We start from the raw sequence: 22,050 nt of genomic DNA, 5'->3' as shown, positions 1-22,050 counted from the left end.
GCTTGATCCAGTCGTCGACATCCTGTCCCTCCAGGCCAGAGAACACACCTGGGTCACGATATGGGCCAACCATGACGATTGGAGCAGTTGGACAAGCCGAAGCCGTTGCAGAGGCGGGCTTGTCACCGGGAGGCATGGTGACAAGCTCGGTGTGCCGACCACTTCGGAGTTGCGTGGTGAGGATGGGGATCGCTGACCTCCACCAGAAATGTTACGTGTGAAAAGACACAGACGAAAGATGCTATTTACCCGCTATTCACACTGGAGCCAGGCAGCCAGGCTGACACTCGCTCGTGCCAAGGGCACCGACCAACTTCTTCGTCGTTCACGAGGCGGCTCGTCTCTTGAGCATTGCTCAATGATATCGTAATAATATATATATAGGCTTCAATCTACGCTGTAAAGGTGGTTAGCCTTCAGAGATGTGGACCAGAAGTCTTCCGGGAACTCTGTTTGTAAGCATGAAAATTGAGCAAAGCACCTCTCAGCCACCTAAATGGACAGCGAAAAGCGAATGTGGCCTGAAGCGTAGGCTTATAACGCGGTATCAACCGAGGAAACGTCGCTGTAGGTTAGCAAACTGAAAGCACACTTCACAAACTGTCGTAAAACTTAGGGGTACAGTGTCGGAAATATATATATAGGGCTCCAAACTGCGCAGTGAAGGTGGTTAGCCTTCAAAGATGTGGTATCAGCTGAACCTATACGCCTTTGTTACGTAGCATTGAATGATTGAGCAATTCACCGCATGAAATTCGAAGTTCTGCATTGTCTTGCCACGCTTTGCGCTTGCGCTGAGCCTTTGGGCGACGAACCACTGGATGCTGCCGCGCATAAGCCCGCCGATGTGCACAATCGCGCTGTTGTTCACTAGTCGTCCATTGCATTGGTGCTCCTATTCAGGCGTTCTAACTGTGCGTGGCTTGTTCAGGTCGGGGACCACTGCGTCCTGTTTAGCCTCAGCACGACGCCGATTGGCACATTAGAGCTGCTGTGCTCGTCGCCGCTCTTTGTTTTCACGCTGTGTTCAGAGAGTCCTAAATATGCGTGGCCTTCCACTAGCGCTATCACAACAAAAGTGAAATCAATTTCTAGGGGGTTCTTTTACATGTGAAAGTGTAATTACGCCAATACCTGTTTTGTACGGTACAGTTGTCGCTTCCTGGCAAATGCAGCTAATGCAACCGTAATGTTTACCGCGAAACGCATGAGCAGAACGCTGCATGCTTCGCATTGTTCGGACGCACCTCATGATCTATAATGTTGTTTTGACAATTGTTTTGTGCTTTCCTTTATTGGAACGAGCAATGGGGTGTGCTGCGCAAGTGTGTCTCCAATGTGGTTAGGCGCGTTTCGCATCGTTTCGCGAAATGGCTTTCTGTCGACTGAGAGGAAGAAATTTCGGGATCCCAGTCATATACGACTTCGCTCATAAGCATGCGCTAGTGGTATCAACGCCTGCATTATCGTGGCTGGAAGGAGGTTCGATATTGTTCAGAAAATCGGGAAGTATTTTCCTGCAGCATCTGCCATCACTAACACCCGAATTCTATGTGATTCAAGGGACTGACGGCACGGGCCTCAGTCGAAGACTGCATTCGCGCTTATGTTTATTAGGTGTACTTTACATTAACGATTGTGGTCTCGCTTTCTGTGGCTACGCAATAGTTCGCAGGTTCTATTCGTCATCCGCTCAGAAACTATCTGCAAGATGGAAGACAACTCATTGTAGTGCTAAAGCGCAAATTTAGTGTGAAAATGCAAATGAAAGTTAGTGCAATTAGACTGTGCGCACTATTTTAAACAGAGGTATTTGAAAGAGACCAATGCATCCGCTTTGTTTTACACAGGGAAATACTCAATGCGGACTTGATAACAAATATACTTGTTGAGTGGTTTCTTCCTTGCAGTCTTCAGGTGATATTCTACTAGGCCGGGAAATCTAATAGGCATTGTCACAGCGCTTCTACTTTACATGCCGCCACCTTTTACTGAGTAAGTTTGTATATTAAGGTGTAAGCCTTTAGTAGCTCATGAGTGTCCGGGCGCAGTCCGTGGTGAACGCAGGAAAGCGGTGATCGAGCGAGGAGCGAGCAGAGGAGGCGCAACCGGCGAGGGGAGCAAGGAGTGGAGGCGCCATGCCAGTAGCGCGGTGCGAGTGGGCGCCTGAGAGGGCGCGGACATGCGCGTGGGGGTGTGTGCTCATGGGCGACAAACCTTGCAGCCGTATGGCTGTGATTGCATACCATGCTCGTGGCCACGGCGGCTTCCGTTCGCACAACAGTTCGCACAACAGTTCACACAACAGCAACAGACGACTCATTGATAGGCTTTCGCATATCGCAGTTTAGCTGAGCAAAGTCATCATCATCATTATCATGAACAGCCTGGCTACGCCTACTGCAGAGCAAACGCCTCTCTTATACTTCTCCAACTACCACGGTTACGTGCTAATTGTGGTCATGTTGTCCCTGCAAATTTCATAATCTGATCCGTCCGCCTAACTTTGTGCCACCCTCTGCTACGCTTCCATTCTCTTCGAACCCAGTCCGTAACTCCTGATGACTACGGGTTATCTTCCCTCCTCAGCAAAGTGCCCATAGATTTTTCTGAGTAAATTTAGGGCTACTTCTCAAGCGTTTCCAGAATCTCTAGTAGTTGTTTTGTTGCTCGCCAGGACATACTGAAAAAATTTAAACTTGAAGCACGTGCTATAATGACGCACGCAAACTGAGGAGGCGTAACAATACGACACAAGGAGACACATACTGTTCTCAAGACTATTTTTTATGACATAGCGCACAATTCGTTTGCTACCTTGTGACACTTTCGAGCCTAATAAAAACAACACATGTCTCGAGCAGGTTGTGCATACAAAAAATACATGCTTAGCACGACGTTTCAAAATAATCCTTGCAGGTATTGTGTTTCCCACCGCTGACAACCTCTCTTTGCAGACTGCTGCTTCTGTGCCTGCACCTGCAAGGAAAGTGCAGGGAAAGAAGGGAGGCTGACTTTCTGGATGCCATTTCAGTTAAAACGAACCATCATGAGGGGCTGCACAGTCGCTGTCGTACTCGTCACTCTCACACGCGTTGCTGTAGACGCCGGTGTGATTACCAATATAGGTGAGTACATTTTTCTCAGCTGTTCCCTGTTTCGTAAGTTCATTACACATTGAAAACATGAAACGTATGTTCTGTTAGAAGCCCTGTATTTTGCAAACTGCATAGAAAACACTACCCGCTCTGGTAGAACAATTAATACTGCGGGTATCAACAACTTATAACTATCATTAGTTTAGGCAACTATTTCAGAAAAATATATTTTTGGTGAAATTCCGCAGCGAATATGAAACGAAAAAAATTTATTAACTAATAAAAATATACGGAGCTTGGAAATGGGTAATTTAAATCAGGCAGCACTAAAACACCACCTTTCCCTCTAAGCTGCCTGCGTTGCATTAGTTTCGGGAAGTGACGGCATCAAATCGATGTCACAATGAAAGCTAGTCCTCAAAACATTTCCGCTCTCTCAAGCACATAAAATATTGAATGAACAAGAAAATAGGCCAAAGCCGAAATAGGAATTTCTTTTAAGCCACAAACCAGTATACACAGCCCATCTTGATCCTTAAAGCAGAAGAAAAAATTGGTACCAAAAAAGTAAGGAAATTACCGACAGATCATTTACTATCAACTGAAATTTTCAAAAGAAGAAACAGCCCATTTATTCCAGGTTTGGGAACAAAACCACGCACCAAGTTAAATACAAAAGTCCAGAATGCGTACAGCAAATATCGCCATTATTTAATACCTAGCAATATTTTTTATTCAGGAAAGCGAGAAATTCTGCACTAACGCACTCATTGCCAACTCCACTTATGTAAGCAAGTTCTGGATTTTCCAGTTCTGGCTTAGAGTTCTTCGTTTACAGCAAGGTGTGCAAGCACTCTGGTTGCAATAATATCGTAAATGATTACCATGCTATCCTTATGGTGCCTAATGTTGCCTGACTGTACCATAAAACACTTTCCTGTCCGTCCTATGCATGCAAAGTTTAATACAACTTCTCGCGGATTCATTTCTACTTATGATCTACGCTTTCTCAATCTTTTGAGAGTTTCTATAAGCATACAGGCCATGTTTCTTTATGTGAAATATTGCACATGCTGAATACCTTGAAAGAGCTGTAAAAATAGATTTGCTTTGTGTCTGCTGTCTTTCTTCATTTTGTCAGATAACTTGAGACATGCACCGGTATATTTATTTACGTTTCCTTTCAATTGCTTCTTCGCGTAACTGTAATGCTTCTCGTTGTGCCATCTTATATACAAAATCAGTAAATGCGTCTTAAAAACGCTTTGTCTGGATTTTTGGCTAGTCAAGACAGTGCTCGAGTGATCTTGTTTGCGCTTCTCGAACACAGGTAGAAGCAATGTCTCCCTTAATCGTCCTAGAATGGGAGCTATCATAAGGGGGGATTGTCGCTTTAGTTCTGGGCTGATATGGTTAACACACGTGTCGAAACAACCAAAAGATAGAGAAGCGCAAGGGACTTGGTGGTCTTGTTGGACGTTTCGAGGGTAATATTAGGTATCCTGGAAATGTTAAAGAAAGTCAGCCGTGCCGTAGATACTCCAGTGAGAGGATAAATATGTCTACATAATTTACATTCAGGTCGGTGCGGATCTAGGTACCTGTGCGAGGGAACGAGCAGTGAGATATAATTTCCCGGATTTGTATGTCAATGGAGAATAAAGAAGCATGGCATGAAATGGGATGTATGGAAGAACCTAAGCATATGTCGGATCATAGGACATAATTGTTGCGGCCCCTAAAACTGCATTATATTGAAGCTGAATTCATAGACCCTCTCGAAATAATTGGCGCTCTCTTCAACCAATTCTTGGAGACCCCGCTCTACCACCCTTTCTAATGCAACGACAGTTCTAAAAGACAAATCACAGTTTAAACAATTATTCGCACGAGAAGTTACGTAGATTTCCTGTATTTTAATAGGACGTTGCGCAAGATGATCAAGGTCCGCCAGTGTCGTCATGTTCTCGGAAAGTCTCATCCGCAGAGGAATAATCAAATTTCTGGGTCTCGGAGCTGAAAAACCAATAGGAAATCTTCTTCCACTTCACTTGTATGCAATAATAATGGTGAATTACGTTTTCGCTTTTAGCTCGAAGACGTTGGGTTTCATGTTTATCAAGATTGATTGCTTTCCTTTATGGCGCATCATAGCTGAGGTACTACAAGAAATGGAAAATAGATGCGGCATCACAAGCTACCAACTTTAATTTAAAAGTACAAATGAAAGCAGCACACTAGTTGTTCAACGACCTTATTCTAGACATGTCTAAAGAGGCATACGAAAACAAGAGCCTACAACCTCTGCAGAGGCTTAAAAGCAAAGAGGGAAAATATATTCTGAGTTTGTTTTCAAGCGTACAAACGCAATTACCCGTGGCAGACGATATTTCCCGAGAAGGCATTCTGGTAGATCCACTGCTGTCATTTTCTGCAACGTCATCTGAAATGACTGAGCATCGATGTAAAGTTCCTTCGGAAAACCACAGGCGAAGCGACCCAAGCCCTCAGTGTTCTTTTTTGTTTTGTTTTGTGTTTGTCTTTTTCTTGAACTGCCATTACCAACTTTCGAGCTGCCATTTTGAAAAGTTCATGGTTTATTCACTAGTGCAATTTAATTGTAGAGTGATATTCTGCAGTTAAGATCATCATTTTAAATGTACTTGGTGAAGTGTTGTTAATCTTATTGATGCATGCATATTGTGCGTTTCTTGTGGCCGATGCACACGCGCGCCCCGACGAAGGCGACGAACGTTTTCTGGCTCTCGAGCTTTCGGCTGAACTAGCCAGCGTTGCAGTTACCTTTTGTAAATATACTTTGTAAATATTCTCCAGTCTTAGTGCTTTGTTCGTGTAACATTTTGGTGGAGGGTGCCGTTCCCCGTCCTCGCAACGGAGCTCCGCAGCGGCCGCATAGTGCTGCATTCGGCTATGGATCCCGGTGACAAAACCTCGTCTCCTTCTACTCCTACGACCCCGACAACAACGTACCTTACGGTTACGAATCCCCGCGATCCTGACATATCCTGGGAGTAGTTCTGCATTATCTTCTTCGTGTCGACGTTCAGGACCGGCTCAACCTGTATGAGCGTGTTATCCGAAACAACCGCTGGGATCCTACCATTATGCTAGCGTATGTCCTATTCTACTTGGGCGGAACTCCTCTTGTCTGGTTCCGGACACACGGGGAAGAGATCTCTAGCAGAGATGCTTTCAAGAGAAGCTCGCCGACCTCTTTGGAAATCCCACCGGTTGGCAGCTGTTCTGCTAGAAAAGTGCCTGCTACTCTAGTTCAGTCTTCTACTGAATCGTGTGTCTCGTACATACAAGACATGCTGGCTCTTTGCCAGAAAGTCAACGAGAAAATCGACGGCCACGTACTCAAAAGGATCGCGGACGACGCCTCCAACCTATTGGTCTTCAACAGTGTGTCCACCATCGACGTCATCATCAAGGAATGCCGCCGCTTTGAGGTCGTCAAAAGCCGCCGCTTCATTCTAGTTCTCCCGGCTCCCTAACACGGCTGCGACGTCGTCTTGCGTAGACCTTACCGCTTCACGTCCCTAAATGAGCACGTCACACGTATTGTTCGCCCCGAACTCGAGGCTACAAGTCCTGCGCCGTTCCATTCACGCCCCCTTGAACCCACCACTGACGAGCCAGCCTCACCGGTCTCTCTCACTCAGGCAGTTGTACGCGAAGAATTTGCAAACCTAGGTTTTCCGGATGCCTGCTCCGTCTCTTGACCTAACGCCCGACCTGTGCCGACTGCTCCACCTCACGGCGATCTCTATTCCCCTCCCACATACCGCAACGCTTCCGAGTGGAGCACTTCAGACGGCAAGCCCATTTGCTTCCGTTGTCTCCGCATTGGCCACTTCGCTCGCCACTGCCGCACCTCCTGGACGTCACCATATTAGAGCTCCTTTTCCTCGTTTCCTCACCCATATGCCGACCGGCGCCATTACACACCTCGCCATATGCCTCCTACCTCTGATGTATCCGTCGATGTCAGTCGTCCTCCTCGATCGCCGTCACCTCACCGCCGTCGTTCCCTGTCGCCCCAGCCACGCCGCTCTTCCTTGCCGACCTATTATGGAACATCTCACGCTGAAAACTAGTCCATGAAACTGCTGGAGGTAGTTCTGCATTATCTTCGTCGTGTTGACTTCCTCCATTGATGCTGTAAACGAAGCAGAACTTACTTGATGTTCACGTCGACGGTGTCCCTTTGACGGCGTTAGTAGATACTGGAGGCAGGTGTTCGTAATGAGTTGTAACCTCCATCGTCGACTGAGCAAAGTTCTCACGCCTCCTACTACTGGAGCCGTACGCGTGGCCGATGGCATCACTGTTGACGTCACTGGAATTTGTACTTCCGGTATAAGCATCGCCGGCCGCCACGTGCCTGTTCTTTTTACAGTGCTGACCAATCGCCCCCATAACCTAATCCTCAGACTCAACTTTCTTACGGCGCATTCAGCTTTAATAGACTGTTCTGTCGGTACCATTTGCCTCCGAACTTCCTCTACTCGCGCATATTCGTACCGAACTGCCGAAGCGAACAACTTTAGTACGACCGCCTTCGTCCGCCTGCCGCCTAATACCTTGCCTTTCGTCCATTTGCTATGATCTTTTCCTGTGCGCAATGTTAATTACATCGCCACGCCTGTTCCTGATGTCCTTTTGATGCGCAATATCACTTTGCCCCACTCCGTCGGCACCGTCGCCGATAACCGGACATGGCTCTTTGTCGTTAATTTTGGCGTGATAAAGGAAGCTCTACCCAAAGGCATATCGCTTGCAACGGTCCGTGCTATCGGAGACGACCACGTCACGACGTTTTCCTTAGCCGCCTGCTGAGATTCTTCACCACGTCCACTGAATGCTATTTCCTGATTCAACATTACGCACATGCTTGCTGCGGACCTATTGCCTGAACAAGCAGTAGCTCTGGGGCGCCTTTTTGTTTCGTACCACGACACATTCATCCTCAGCAATCGCCACTTGGGCCAGACTTCAATTGTTAAGCATTACATAAATACTGATGATGCGAGTCCTATTCATCGCCGGCCATATCGAGTTTCTGCTTCAGAGCGTTAGGTTATTCAAGGTGAAATGAACAAGATGCTTGCAAAAGGCATTGTTGAACCTTCATCGAGACTTTGGGCGTCGCCCATGGTGCTTGTTAAAAACAAAGATGACACATGGCCTTCCTGCGTAGATTATCGTCATCTAAACCACATCACCAAGAAAGACATGTACCCCTTGCCTCGCATCGACGATGCCCTCTATTGTCTCCACGGTGCCAACTACTTTTCATGAATATATCCGCGGTCTGGTTATTGGCAGATCTCTGTGGATGAAAGAGACCACGACAAGACCGCGTTCGTCACTCCTGATGGCCTATATCAATTCAAAGTTATGCCATTCGCTCTATGCATCGCTCCAGCAATGTTCGATCGTATGATGGACGGTTTGCTTCAAGGGTTCAAACGGTCAACATACCTCTGCTACTTAGACGACGTTTTCGTATTTTCTCCTGCATTTGAGACACACCTGGAGCGCTTATCAGCTGTTCTTCAAGTCTGCCGCGAGGCTGCGCTCCAGCTAAGTTGCTGGAAGTGTCACTTTGGCTGTCGGAAGATTACAGTGCTGGGCCACCTCGTCGACGCTTCCAATATTCAACTAGATCCGGAGAAAATTCGTGCTGTCACGTCTTTTCCTGTACCTCCGTCTATTAAAGACGTCCGAAGTTTTGTAGGACTCTGATCCTACTTCCGACGATTCGCTAAAGACTTCGCAGCGATTGCCTGACCTCTTACTGATCTTCTGAGGAAGCACGTCCCATTTATATGGGGCCTCGCTCAAACTGCCGCATTTACCCACCTCACCATCATTCCCACCACTCCACCTATACTAGCCCACTTTGCCACGTTCTCTCCTACAGAGGCGCGTACCGATCCCAGTGTTCACGGTATCAGAGCCGTCTTAGCCCAGAGCCAACAGGGTTTTAGCAGAAAGTTCGGTTTGCCCAGCTGTGCTACGACCATAGTGACTAACGATTAGAATCTCCTGAGGGATGAAGCATTTCGCATATCCTGGGAAAGCCATCACAAGAACACGAGCCATATAGATCTTTTGATTTATCACGGCCTGTTAAGTTTGTAGTGCTCAAATATTCAAAAAAGTTAATGGGGGAACATATATGACGAGGAACATCGACGGTGATGCGAATAGCAATCGATCAACGTAGCTCCATATCACATTTCTGAAGTCCCACTTAATTAGCACACATAGTGGCAATCCCGCGACCTTTTGGATTCTGCTATATGACCCACACTCGGATATCGTCCCACGTTGCTATGACCAGCAACTACGTTATTTATTGTGGTAGCTCTATATCTATGGATGCTGCAGGCGCATTTGTGTCGCTGCTGTGCTGTTACGTATGAAGTCCACGGGCGATGACACCGTCGCCGTGCGTCGTATGCCTGAAGTGCGACATAAAGGACGCGTGGGAAGCCGACGATCACGGCTTAATCTGGTTGGCGCGAAAGAAGAAAGCGGAGAGCAAACGCGCCTTCTTGTGTCGCGCGAAAGGCCGTAGGCGTACGAGAAGAAGAAAGGGGGCCGGTCTTGCGTTCCGGCAGGAACTGCGCATTTTGCGGCGTAGCGCAAGGTTAACTTTTAATCTCACGCGCTATATATGGAAGAAAACGGGGAGGCTGAGCGGGAGGTATGGGGGCGGCTTCGACTCCCTCAACAAGTGCGCACTTTGGAAGGCCGCACGCGGTCGCGCGCGCCGTATCTTGAAAGGGACCTGCGGACGGCTCATGCCTTTGTGCGTGCTGTGTTATCGCCGCTGTTTGCGTTGAAGCTATACACAGTACGAAAGTCACTTCGCTCGCGGCTGCTGCCGCGCTTGCATACCACAGCGTTTGTGACAGGGAGTGTGCACGCTCATCACGTGAGATCTGGTCACGTTTGTTTGCGCGTGATGACACCGTGCTCATTATTTTACTTAGTACGCAATGGTTTCCAACTTTATACGGCCGATAACACTGCTATCTTTTCATCGTAAAACTGTGTATTGATTTGCTATCGCAATCGATGCTTCGCCTTTTGGGCGGAACTGCGACTTCTTTCTGAATAGAACGGGCGCTGGTTACGGCATTCGTTTCTCAAGTCAACCATGAGTACGGAGGCATACCTACCACTGTATGGCGCTGATGCAGGGAAGATTGAATGATAATGTAGGAATTATATCAAAGGAACGACAATGGCATGAGTACAAGGACATGTTGATTCTTAAATTATGACGATGTTATAGCGAAGACAGCGTGGCGATGGTGACATGAGACCAATGAGACGACGTTGGTGACACGACGACGGTATGACAACAACCCAATGGAGAAGTAGGAATGACGACGATCACCTGACAAAGGCAGCGCGGTGACGACGGTATGAGAACGGATGCATGACAGCGTCTGTGTAACGAGGATGCAATGTCGGCGATGACATGACAACGATGGCCTAATCACGATTGAATGACAACAGCATGGCTATGATAGAATGAAGAACAGCGAATGACGTCGATGGATTGACGAATGAAGTATGACGACGATGGCAAGACGACAATGGGTTGACGATACTGAAATGATAACGTTGTGATACGACAGCATTACGAACATGGGATGACGACAACGGATGACGATGAATGCAAGACGACGACTGTATGAGGATGATGCAGTGACGACAATGGCGAGAGAGCGCCATGAGGACAGTGGAATGACGACGTATGTATGATGACAATCGCGTTATGATGATCGTAGCATTACACCTCTATGACGACGACAGCATGACGAGAGTGTAATAGTGTACTGAAGCGACGATGATGACATGGCCACGGTGTCATCATGACGACGATCTGACGATGGTTCGAAAGCTACATTTCTAATAGAACGAATTGTTCAAATGTTTCGATGGATCTTCAACCGTTTTACATATTTGCCAGGAGTACCTTAAGGCTTCAATTAGGGACCACATTAGTTTTTGGTGTTTCTTTACAACTTTCTCGGTTCTGTAATTTAGTCACAAGATGAGATGCTTGCTTACGATTTAAAATCGTTTCGAGGAGTAGTGTACGTAAATACCTTTTATCAGAGGACATTTCTTTTAAGCCTCAGTGGTCTGTTACTAAAAGACTCGAAAGTAGCGCCACTAAAATCACTGCGCCGTCCTTCCCCAGAAAGCATCTGCAGATGAGTTTAAATTACACTTTGTCGGTTAATAGTATTAGTCGTGCGCTAATATCCGTGATCTTAGGCTTTATGTAAAGCCAAGATTGCATATACGCCTACATGTATCCTGTATTGTGAGTCATGCCATGAGGCATTTAGGCTTAATATTTAGACTTGCAAAGTTTTGGCGTCGCGATTGTTTTAAAACATTGCTCTGCTACCAGTCAGACCGCGATAAGAGTTTGCTGCTAACAAGTGGAATTCGGTTAGCTGTTATCAAAGTCACTTCGCACTTACTACGACAGAAAATCCGTCGGCGCCAATACTATAACTACTGGAGACTCTCACGTGGCCTAAAGTCATTGCGACGACTGGCACGTGGGCTGATTGATGGTCATCTGTTACTAGTATGGTTGCAGCTTCAGGTTTCGTCATTATAAGACAGCAGGTGTTTCGATCTGTTTTACTCTAATCTTTCTCCATGTTGCCCCATGGCCCAGCTGCAGCAGGTGTACAATGGCTGTCCAGCTGATAGAAATCTTGAATTAAGTTTCTGTGTTAAAATGGCGCACAGGTACCTTAACAGAATGCTTAAACAAGAACTCACTTATAAGCCTGCCCAAATGTACATGAAAGCGTGACATGTTCATTACTACTGAACAAAATAAAAAAGACATGGCAAACAAAAATAACATTGTACTAAAAACGGAAATAAAAATTATCACATTATTTCGCACTTGAAAACAAATTGAGTATCCGTGTGGAGGGGGAGGCAGAAAATAGCTTGTGCAGCAGCACAGAGACAACATTGGCGGAACGGCCTATTTTTCAAAGACCAGGGGAAATAGGCCAACAACAACACTTTTCTTTCACCAGAAATGCTAGGCTTAGCAGTAAAGCTACGCCAATTAAGACACTAATCCATACCTAGTGGGCATTCCTTTGTGTAGTGAACACGAACTGCAAAAATCTGCATATAGGACACTTGCAATGCTCATGCTTTCCAAAAAAAAAGCGTATCATGCCTAGACATGAAGGTTGTCCGCACGGTTTTCCCATTAACAATTACTGAGATAATACATCAACACGAACAATAGTTTTTCAGCTGTTAGTACGTTTGTAGAGCGGTGAGACACAGAAAATGCACTGAGGGCGCAATGGAAAGCTGGGCCATTTACTGAAGTTGCAGAATCAGACTTGGCACAGAAAAACAAGCCATAGACGAGGTGACAGTGAGGAGAAGCACCTCTTTGTCAGCTTTCTGTACAGGCAAGAAGGAAGTGTTGCACAATCAAGGCGCAACGACATCCTGAGACTCAAGAAGCACACACATGCGCAGGGTCACATGACATGCGCCTTCTTATGTCCTTGCTTCTGCGAGCTCGCGTGCTTTATTAGGCACCCGGAAGAAACATGCAGGCCTTGTTTTTGAGCTATTGGTGCACCACTGCACGACGCACGACCGGGGCGAGTCATGAAACGGGTAAACATCGCGGAACACAAGCACACAGCAATCGAGGACCACGGAACTGACGAAACTGCTCACGCCAGTCAACGCACAGTAGCGCACCTACTTCCCGATAACAGCAAATAACGAAACATGAAACTTCATGCAGCGGGCTAAGCTGGTGCCGGGCAGTCGGGCGCACGCGGAGAGAGTCAAAAGTGAGGCAGTTCCGAGTGAGCGCACGAGGAGAGGCGTTGAGAGGAAGGATGAAGTGCACAACCTCCGCGCAGACCGATCTAGAAGGCCGTGCAAATGAAGCGTAGTCGCTTTCCCGCTCTCCTGATGGAAGGCGTAAATCACATCTGCCACCGAAGCGGCGGAGTTTCCGAGGCCGGTTTAGGCCGGCGAACGTGCGAAGCAAAACCTCGCTGAGCGATGTCGACATCGCGCGCGCCAGCAACTTTTCACAGTAGCTTTGCCTCGCCGCGCCGTATTGAGGCCGCGCATGCGCAGATGCGCATCTAAGCATAAGGTCATCGCGGGGGTATAAAAGCTGCTCGGCTCCGCCACCGCGCCGTCAGAATTGCCGGGCCATGGGCGACAGAAGAGCGTCACACCTGAAGAAGAGGAAGCATAGCGCGAAAGCCGCCGCGCCACTACTTGAGAACGGATGCGACAACTTCGGTCTAATCCCGAATATCGCGCTGCTGAAGCGATGGCGAAACGTCAGCGAATTTCAACAGTTTCGAAGTTACGAGCTCGCGTTACCGAGCAAAAGCGTGCCTACAACCACACCCGTCGAGGTCGAGGTTTACTGGAGTGAAGACGCGCTGTACAAAAATCTGCCCTGTTTAGTTGTGCCATCGGACGACAACGAGGAAAGAAATGACTGGTGCTGAAAATAAAAAAATAAAAACACTTCGTACATACTCTAATGATCGAGTGTTCATTGCTCTTTGGGGAGCTAGCGACGACACTACGCAGAAAACTTGACCGAAGTCTCGAAGTAAGCTTGGCCCAGTCTGCAAGCATAGCCACCTATAAGCTTAGGTGAACCGAGTACCTAGGCGGTGCAGCCAGCTTTGCTGTTTGCCCAGTCTACCCGCCGCTAGTGCGAAGCTGCCGCAAATTTTTTAACAACCAGCTGACTTGAAACGCTCTCTGTCTTTAGCAAATCGGACCCGGCTTGGTAAGCAAGCCGGACGTTTGTATGCTCTGCGCCAACATCTGTGGGATTTCTTGGCGGGAGCCCTTGAGCCAGATCAAAATAATGTGGTCGGTAGCAGGGACCAATTCGGCTTCTCCTAAACAGCCCGTTTGGGCGTCAAACAGCATAAACTTCAGCAGAGCAAGAAGCAAAAGGGTCGCTTTGACTCTGGATGTCGTAGCCACCTTTCTTTATTTGGGCACCTGCCAGCTCAAGTGACGGATTCGGGTACTGGCAATTGTTAGCGCAATAAAAACAAGAGAAAAAAGCTGCATTTTATCGCGAAATGCGAAGCATCAATAGGCATGGCAAATTGGTGGACAGATATCAGAAGTAAGGATAGTAGTTATACTGGCCGTGTAAATGGGTACACAGGCATACTAACTAAATTAACAAGCAAGACTTTACGCGCGCATAAGCAAACATAAACACATCTCAGTCGATGACCACAGAAACTCGCTGTCAAAACACTGGTGTTGGTAAGCGCAAGAGCTGCAGTGAACGAATTTATTGTCGTGCTGTGTCGCACCAACGCAAAATAGGCCGCAAGAACACAGCGCACTATGGATTCCCTCACTCTCGAGGGTGGCTCTCAAGATACAGCGCCTGTAGCGGGCGCGCGACCGCCCCTTTCCTCCCCCCCCCCCCCCCGCTGACGATTGCATGAGACCTAAGACGGTGGGCATCATCGAAGCTTTCCTCCTTTGCGTGTGCGAGATTGAGCTGCGATCGCCTACTCACAGTCCCACCTTTTAACTCGCACATACAGCATACCGCGCGCTATGAAGATTTTATCACCCTTGGACTTTATCCGGAACCTCACGGCGAGGGTGACAGCAGAACTGAGCCTAGACTTGCAGTTGCATGTCGAACTTGAGTTGCATGTCGCAGTTGAACTATACAGCAGCTTGGACACACCAAATGGCGACCAAATGAATTAGCACCTCCGGAAACAGTTCCTTTGTGAAACCGAAGTCAGCCTCGAAGTGCACGCTTCTGCGTACTGCAGACACCGGAAATGATAGCAGGTACTTTAAATACGTCATGGTAGGCATACGTAGTCTTGTTTTCGTATTTTTGTTTTGGCAGTTTGCTCCTGCGTTTTATCTAGCGAATAATAGAGTCGCGGGCACAAGTGAACGCCAATACCCTCGATGCGTCGTATTGTGGCAGACCCTGCATAGGAAGTCGTCCAATGTAGTCTGGCAATGTCTCAGAACAGACGACACAGCTGTGGCGCCTCATCTGCCAATATGTAACACTCCATGCCGAAACAGCTCTTCATGTATGTGGGAGACCTTTAGAGGTAACTACGCCAAATGGAAATTTGGGGTTATATTGCATGCTGAGTACAGCAGTTTTGTGTGTACAACCGTATCAGGCCGTCTACTCTCAGTTACAATTATAAACCGAGAACATTTTGACGACTTTGTCATGGCCCATTCAAATGTAAAATGTTTTCTGTTTCGACGGATCATTAATCAAGTCGTGTGCCGAACAAAATAGTTGCTGCTACTTATGTACAGTATTGATTCGCTGTCTGTGACCGAACCTTGTGTAATCTGATTGCATGTGTGCGCGACGCGAATAATGTAGAACTTTGTGGAAGGCACGCGGGTCCCACCGATTACTCTGGGACATTTGACGACTGATGTATAAAAGCCGACGCACTTGACCCGCTCATCAGATTTTCGACGATAGCCGACCGTGTTCGCCGCTATCGTTGTGCTATAAGTGTAGCCTGTTTTGCGCCCAATAAAAGTTAGGCTTGTCGTTCACAGTATTGCGACTGTGTTCTTCAACGTCACCACCACGTTACAATATTTACATATAGGTATATGTCTGCAATAAATATACGTATCTAAGAAAAAGTCACTGTGTGTAATGCGTCAAACGTTGCGCTAGCACAGATTAGCAAATCACAGTATCCTACGGCTCGCCCCCCCCCCATCCATCTACTCCCCCTGACTCATCGGGTGCGAAGGAAGGTGGCGCGCATCCTCCCCGTTTTCATCCCTTGCGCATGCAAGACTGCACCACCACTGTCGCCCCCCCCCCCCCCCCCCCCCGCTGCGCTTTCACTTGCACATACAGCATGCGGCGCGCGGTCATAATGTTATCGCTGTTGGACTTCATACGGAACATGATGGGGAGGACCATGGCAGGAATGTGCCTGGAGTGTCCATATAATGGCTATTGCAATAATATATTACAAATATCCGGCAACTGAAGCGTCCCGCGGCACATCACTTGCCACAAAAGAACTAACAAAATCGAACATTCACCATGGGACGATTCGCTGCGCCACAACAATGTCTTTTTTTTTCTTTTGTTGCGTTGGGGCACCGAAATGAAAGAAAAACCGACGAAAAGCATGTTGTCCACAATGGTATGCCTACTTTGGGCACCTAATGTGTAGCTACCGAAGGAATATCGCATAAAACGTGAGACGCTTGGTCCACATAGAAGCATGCGCATACTGTTCCGTACCCTACACCTGCGAGAAAAGACTTGCCGGAGAGGTTGCGCTCAGCGAGCGCGTTGTAATCCTTCGCCCCTAAGTGATGTCAGCGAGCGACCATTGTTTCTTCTTCTCGTTGGCTAGCCGGAAAGCGTCGAAAACTTTGGCAGGCAAAAATCTACTCTGACCGGCTCTGGCAGCCTGCGGGTAGTGAGAGCAAGAAAATTGAAGAGGCTCAATGTGTCCTCGCGAATAAAGTCAAAGTAAAAAAAAATACGAACGAAGTTACCTTTGCTGGCGTTAGTGTCTTGACATGTATGTTTGGCGCCCGTGAAAAAAAAAAATGATATTCTTTTCTCGACCTCATAGCACGACGGCCTTTCACGACGGCACAGATGAACCACCGCAATAGCTTCGTCTCATTGTACCTCGCTGCGTGCCTTGTCAACTTCTCTGATAGTGTTTTGATTTGGCTTATCTCGTCGTATGGTTTGATATACGACTTTAGAAAACTGAATGCACCTTTGGCGTAAAATGCTCATAACAACATTAAACCCGCAGTGTTCCGGAATCGAAAATCTAAAGCACGACTTTGGAAATGTGAATGCACCCATATCATCTACAGTTTATGAGAACTTTATACCCATTAAGTTTCAGAATTGAAATCGACGCGCACCGGAGATTCCGCAGCCTCCGCGAGATGCCGCGACGAGCCCGCTCGCTATCAAAACGCCCTTCTAACGTTGTGCTTGTATGGGGCTCCTCGCGTTATATGACTCCAGGTGCATCGGCGTTGCCATGAAATCCAGCCCGAGTTCGCAATGTTCGCGCTGAAATGTCTACGTCTTTTCGAGCGTGAAAAATGACATTCTAGACAAAATCGAGAATTACTTATGGAGCTGGGGGTAGTTTCGTCACCGGCGCATGAGAGCACGAAAAGATGTCGGGGGGGTGGGGGGGGAGTGAAGCCCCATAAGCTCCCCGCCGGCTACACCCCCGCTTTTAACAAGTACCCGCGGTTTACTGCACGCTGCTTTATCTTTAATAAATATGTTACAATTAGGGCAATGGCACGTAATGCACATTTTTGAATATTTATTTTAGTGGCCGCGACAGCACCGTTGCGGAACATTGGCAGAACTGCAAAAATGCCGAAATTGCCAAAAATGCCAAAAGTGATGCGCAACGTTGGTGAGTACACTGCTACGTTTTTAAAAGATAAAAGCGTTTGCATTTCAGAACGCAAGGAAAAAGGACTGACCAAATATTGGAAGTTTAACATACAAATTGAATAATACGCAATGAATCTTCGCATTTGAAAATAAGCTATTCGGTAATTGAATATATTAAATACTATATAAATATTTTGCAGCAGACGACTATTATAACATTGTCTGGCTACTGTTCTCCTTCTGCAAAACAGAGTAACGGAAGATATCAGTAGAGTAACAAACACATAGGTTTTCGACGCAATGCAGAAGCAAAAATATGTAACGCAAACATTGTTTATGCTTTCGCTGCGCAACCCTGCATTACAACTACACTCTAAAACAAAGAGAGTTCTGGGAACTACCATCGAGGGAGCATCTACTTGTCCCGTATTTCACTCCCCTTTTTCAATGTAGATTGACCCCCTTTGAAAGAGAATAGAATAACTCCCCCGCCAGAGTTTTATTACACCACCGAAAGGTAGTGCTAGCACACTTCCGCAGGGTGCCAATACTCTCTCCATAAGGGTAACAGCACTCACCCAAAGTGTTTGTACTCCCCCAAACCGTGTGCTTCTACTCCTCCAAACCGAGTACTTCTACTCCTCCAAACTGAGTGTTTCTATGCTACCCCAAACAGAGTGCTTGCGCTCCTGCTAACAGAGAGATTGCACTCTTTCCGTACAGAGTGTTAGTACTTTTCCAAATAGTTTAAAAGCACTCACGATGTAGAGCCATGACCGCGTTAGAAGGAATTCAGAATACTTACATATTGGGAATATTTGATTCCTTCATAAGCAGCTCCTGCATTTATGCTTGGTGAATTGGATGTAATCTATAGTCGCCGAGTTACTCGAATGAAACATTTTTCTTCTTAAAAGGTCGAAATCGTTATTGATTAGACACAAGACAAACTGACTAATAATTCGAGACACATACTGACACACACGTGTAATTGATTACAATGATTTCCATGAACTTCACAACACATATTGTAATAAAATGCAATGATGCTCTCAGTATTGCAGCGTAGAAATATGCTTGAATTTCATTTGGCGCCATCTTTCCAAAAATGAGGTATACAATGGAAAACTAACCAAAGAAACCTGCTCAAAGTCACAAAGTATTGACACTACGATCGAAGAAAATATGCGCCACATTACTGGTCAGCAAACGCATTTATAGTACAAAACACAAGCACTTATATGACAGAGGTTACCAGATGAGTTGCTAAGCATGGGGCTGGCAACGTAAATTGTGCAAGAAACTTCTTTTTTGGCCATATAACAGATAATTTGATAACGTTTTGTCAACGTATGGTTGTTCCGGACTAAGAATACAGTGCATTTATAAATGTGTAGTATATTCTCATGTGAGGCTGCAGGTCTAGATTTGGTTGTAAATATTTCATATACAGTTATTCATGTATGGGCTGCACCGTATTGTTTCTAAGCGTGTGTCTTTTCGGAGTTGTGAAGCGATATCCGACCTGGTCTCAATGCGGTACAGAGGCCTATCATATTCCCTGTTCTGTTGGCGTCCTCACGAAAGTAGTTTCTTGGTGCTGTTGGCATTGAATCGTTGCACTTTCTGACAATAAATGAAATTAAATTTGCCGTACTATCTAGTGTCTTGCAAATCAGTATAAAACTGCAAGGAGCACTGGCATTAAAACCTTGCACATCAAATTTCTTGTCATGTATTGTAGCTTTTTATTCCTCATTACGGTATGAATGGTATACGTCTGAGGAGCAACTTGCATAATTACATCATCAATTATTCTGGCAAGTTGGAAATGCAATCTAACTAAAGTATCATGGCATCAGATATGAACGAAAAATGAAATGTCATGAATGTGATGCATCAAACGCGGCATCAGCATAAGTAAAGGCACGGCAGTACACCAAAAGGCAAAGCAGAAAATCATAAATGGGAACGATATGTTGCCATTCGAAACGTATCCCTTCCATTCCCGTGAATTTTGCATGTGGATATATGCATGTACTTCCGCAAAGAACCAACTGCCTGAAACGAAAGGTTTATTTCCTAATGAAGTGGTTAAGGTACACTAAAGTTAGAAAAGTTATCATGCTTCAGAGAATCTTGTCTTCGTCTCAAAACGTATATATATATATATATATATATATATATATATATATATATATATAAAGTTCTTGCAGTGGAAATCACAGAACAACAGCTCCACGGAATTACTGTTAAACATCCTTTGGTGAATAAATCGGAGCAGCAGAGACTGCTTGGTCTAAAACGTTCTCTTAAGGAAGTCCTTCTTAGTAGCAATCTCTCTCAGGTAATTTTTAGCCTTGAAGTTGGTGCGAGAGCTATACTTTTTCACTATCGGTGACCTTGTTCATTTAAGAGATTGGAGCCCCATTACCACATCTTAATTTTCCATCCCACCTTTGTTGGAGAGACGGATGTGGTCAACTTTCTCAGAAGTTGATGCTTTGGTAAATCGTTATTGGTCAATGGCTGCGCTGGCGACCCTTCGTTAAGGGAATTCCCCGGCGACTCGGCACATGATTTTCAATGTTGGCTTTATTAGTGAGTTTTAAACAGGGAGCTATTTGTCAGGACATCCCCTGAACAAGGGAGTCGGTGCGATTTGTCAAAATGGGCTCCATTGCTTCTTCCTACCCCTTTCCTACGGAAGCTGCAAAGACTGAGATATTTTTCCCATATACAATGTTTCACGGGACCTTATACTAGCGTACCTTTAAGTCCTGCTCTGAATTTCTTCAACGGCCTCGCGACGAGAGCATCGACGTCTATCAATTATTTCAAAAATTTGTATTTCTTTTGACCTTGAAAGGCAGTTAGGCTCATCTGCAGGCTTAGTACCATTGCAAAGGCAGAAGGACTCATTACGTGTAGAACAGCCATTTGAATTATGGCCATCTCCACAAATCCGACGCCGTGTTTGCACCTGCAACCTTTTATGGAGTGCCTAAACCGCCGGCATTTTAGACAATGAAGACACGGGGTGATATAGGCTCTATTCCGTGTATCGATGGCTGTGCCTTGATTTCCGATGGGTGGCTCAATCCAGCAAATGTAGCGATGACTGTTTCTGTGGGCGTGCGCTCATTATCAACGACATGGCTACAACGATACGCAGAAATCACGGCTGCCTCTGAAAATTTTTCCGACATTTTTGCCGGACCTAGACTTATGTCCACACCATGGACTAGGCCTTTGGTACATGCAGGTGATCAAAAATGAAACGGCTCCGCGGATGTGTTGCAAAAGAATCGCAGTGCAGTAATTATTGAACACAAGCCTTGTGTGACGTACAGCAAAGGATGCTCCCTCTGCCAAACTGTTGAACCTCGCGGATTTGTTGAAAATTGGTCGAGGCGATCCGGAAGTCGGTTTGAATTGCCTTCAAATTCTTTATGCGAATCACTCCGCCATCACTCGGTACTAAAGCCCCAGCTACGCTGCTCGTTCCACTGCGTAAGAAAAGCTCCGTGGGCAAGTCAGGGGAGGGAATAGAAGGTGACCACTAGGAAGCTTCCTGGCCTATTGATGACAGAGCCATTGCAAATCAGTAGGAAACTACTCTGACAAGTAACAGATATTGGTATAAATGGTGAAAATCAATTATGTAAAAAAGAAAGAACCAATGAAAACCGCCAGCCGCTTGACCAGAACGAAGTGTTAGCGCTTCTCTAAAATCTGGAATATGTCTAAGTTCTTCTCTAAATGTCCTTAAACTTCTTTTTCCTCTTACCACTACCTCTTGCCGCTACCTGTGCCGCTTACTACTGCTTCTTACTGCCTATTACTGCTACCTGTGCATCTACTACATGGCGTTCTACCTGGTGTAATCATATGCCACTACAATGCAAAATGTGCACGTATCAGCGCTACGCGGCAGGCATATCACATCACGTGTGTCCTTGCGTGCTAGGACTTATTTATAGGGCAATTTCCGGCTGAGTGCTACCAAGCGCTGGTGTGGCTTAGTGATTGAGTAGCTCACTCCCACGCAGCGGGGCTGGGCTCGATCCCGCTGATAACTGGGAATTTTTTTATCTCAATCCTGACCATAGCTGCTACGGACACCGGTCGCAGTGGTGGTGGTGGAGGAAACCATCACCAACCGAAACGGCTACTCGGAGGAGCCCATAACTTAATGAGTTGCTAAAGGGCACGAATATCTACGCCTCAAAAAGTGGACAAGGAATTGAGGAACAGGTGAAGAATGTTGGCTCGCAGGTACAGGGTGTCTGAAATCATGAGTAGACTATTAGGAGCCATCGAAATGAAATTGACAGAAAGAGAGAGAGTAAATAGGGTACAAAGTATGAAGGCAAAGGGAACCATAGAGGTCTCCATGAACAGCAAAAGAAGAAAAACAAA

The 22,050-nt window shown here is 46.3% G+C and overlaps 1 long non-coding RNA gene across 1 annotated transcript in view; it reads left to right on the top strand.

Moving 5' to 3' along the window:
* The first annotated feature begins 2,930 nt into the window (after positions 1 to 2,930).
* The window catches only part of LOC129380102 (uncharacterized), a 58,387-nt gene continuing 39,267 nt past the window's right edge, over positions 2,931 to 22,050 (top strand). The window contains exons 1-2 of the long non-coding RNA XR_011893637.1: positions 2,931 to 3,128; positions 17,561 to 17,647. This is a non-coding gene — a long non-coding RNA (uncharacterized lncRNA). The remainder of the gene's footprint in view (positions 3,129 to 17,560; positions 17,648 to 22,050) is intronic.

This window comes from Dermacentor andersoni, chromosome 4, assembly GCF_023375885.2.
Source record: "Dermacentor andersoni chromosome 4, qqDerAnde1_hic_scaffold, whole genome shotgun sequence".
NCBI lineage: Eukaryota > Metazoa > Arthropoda > Arachnida > Ixodida > Ixodidae > Dermacentor > Dermacentor andersoni.
Note: the sequence above shows the minus strand (reverse complement) of the source record. Positions and strands in the feature narration are given on the sequence as shown.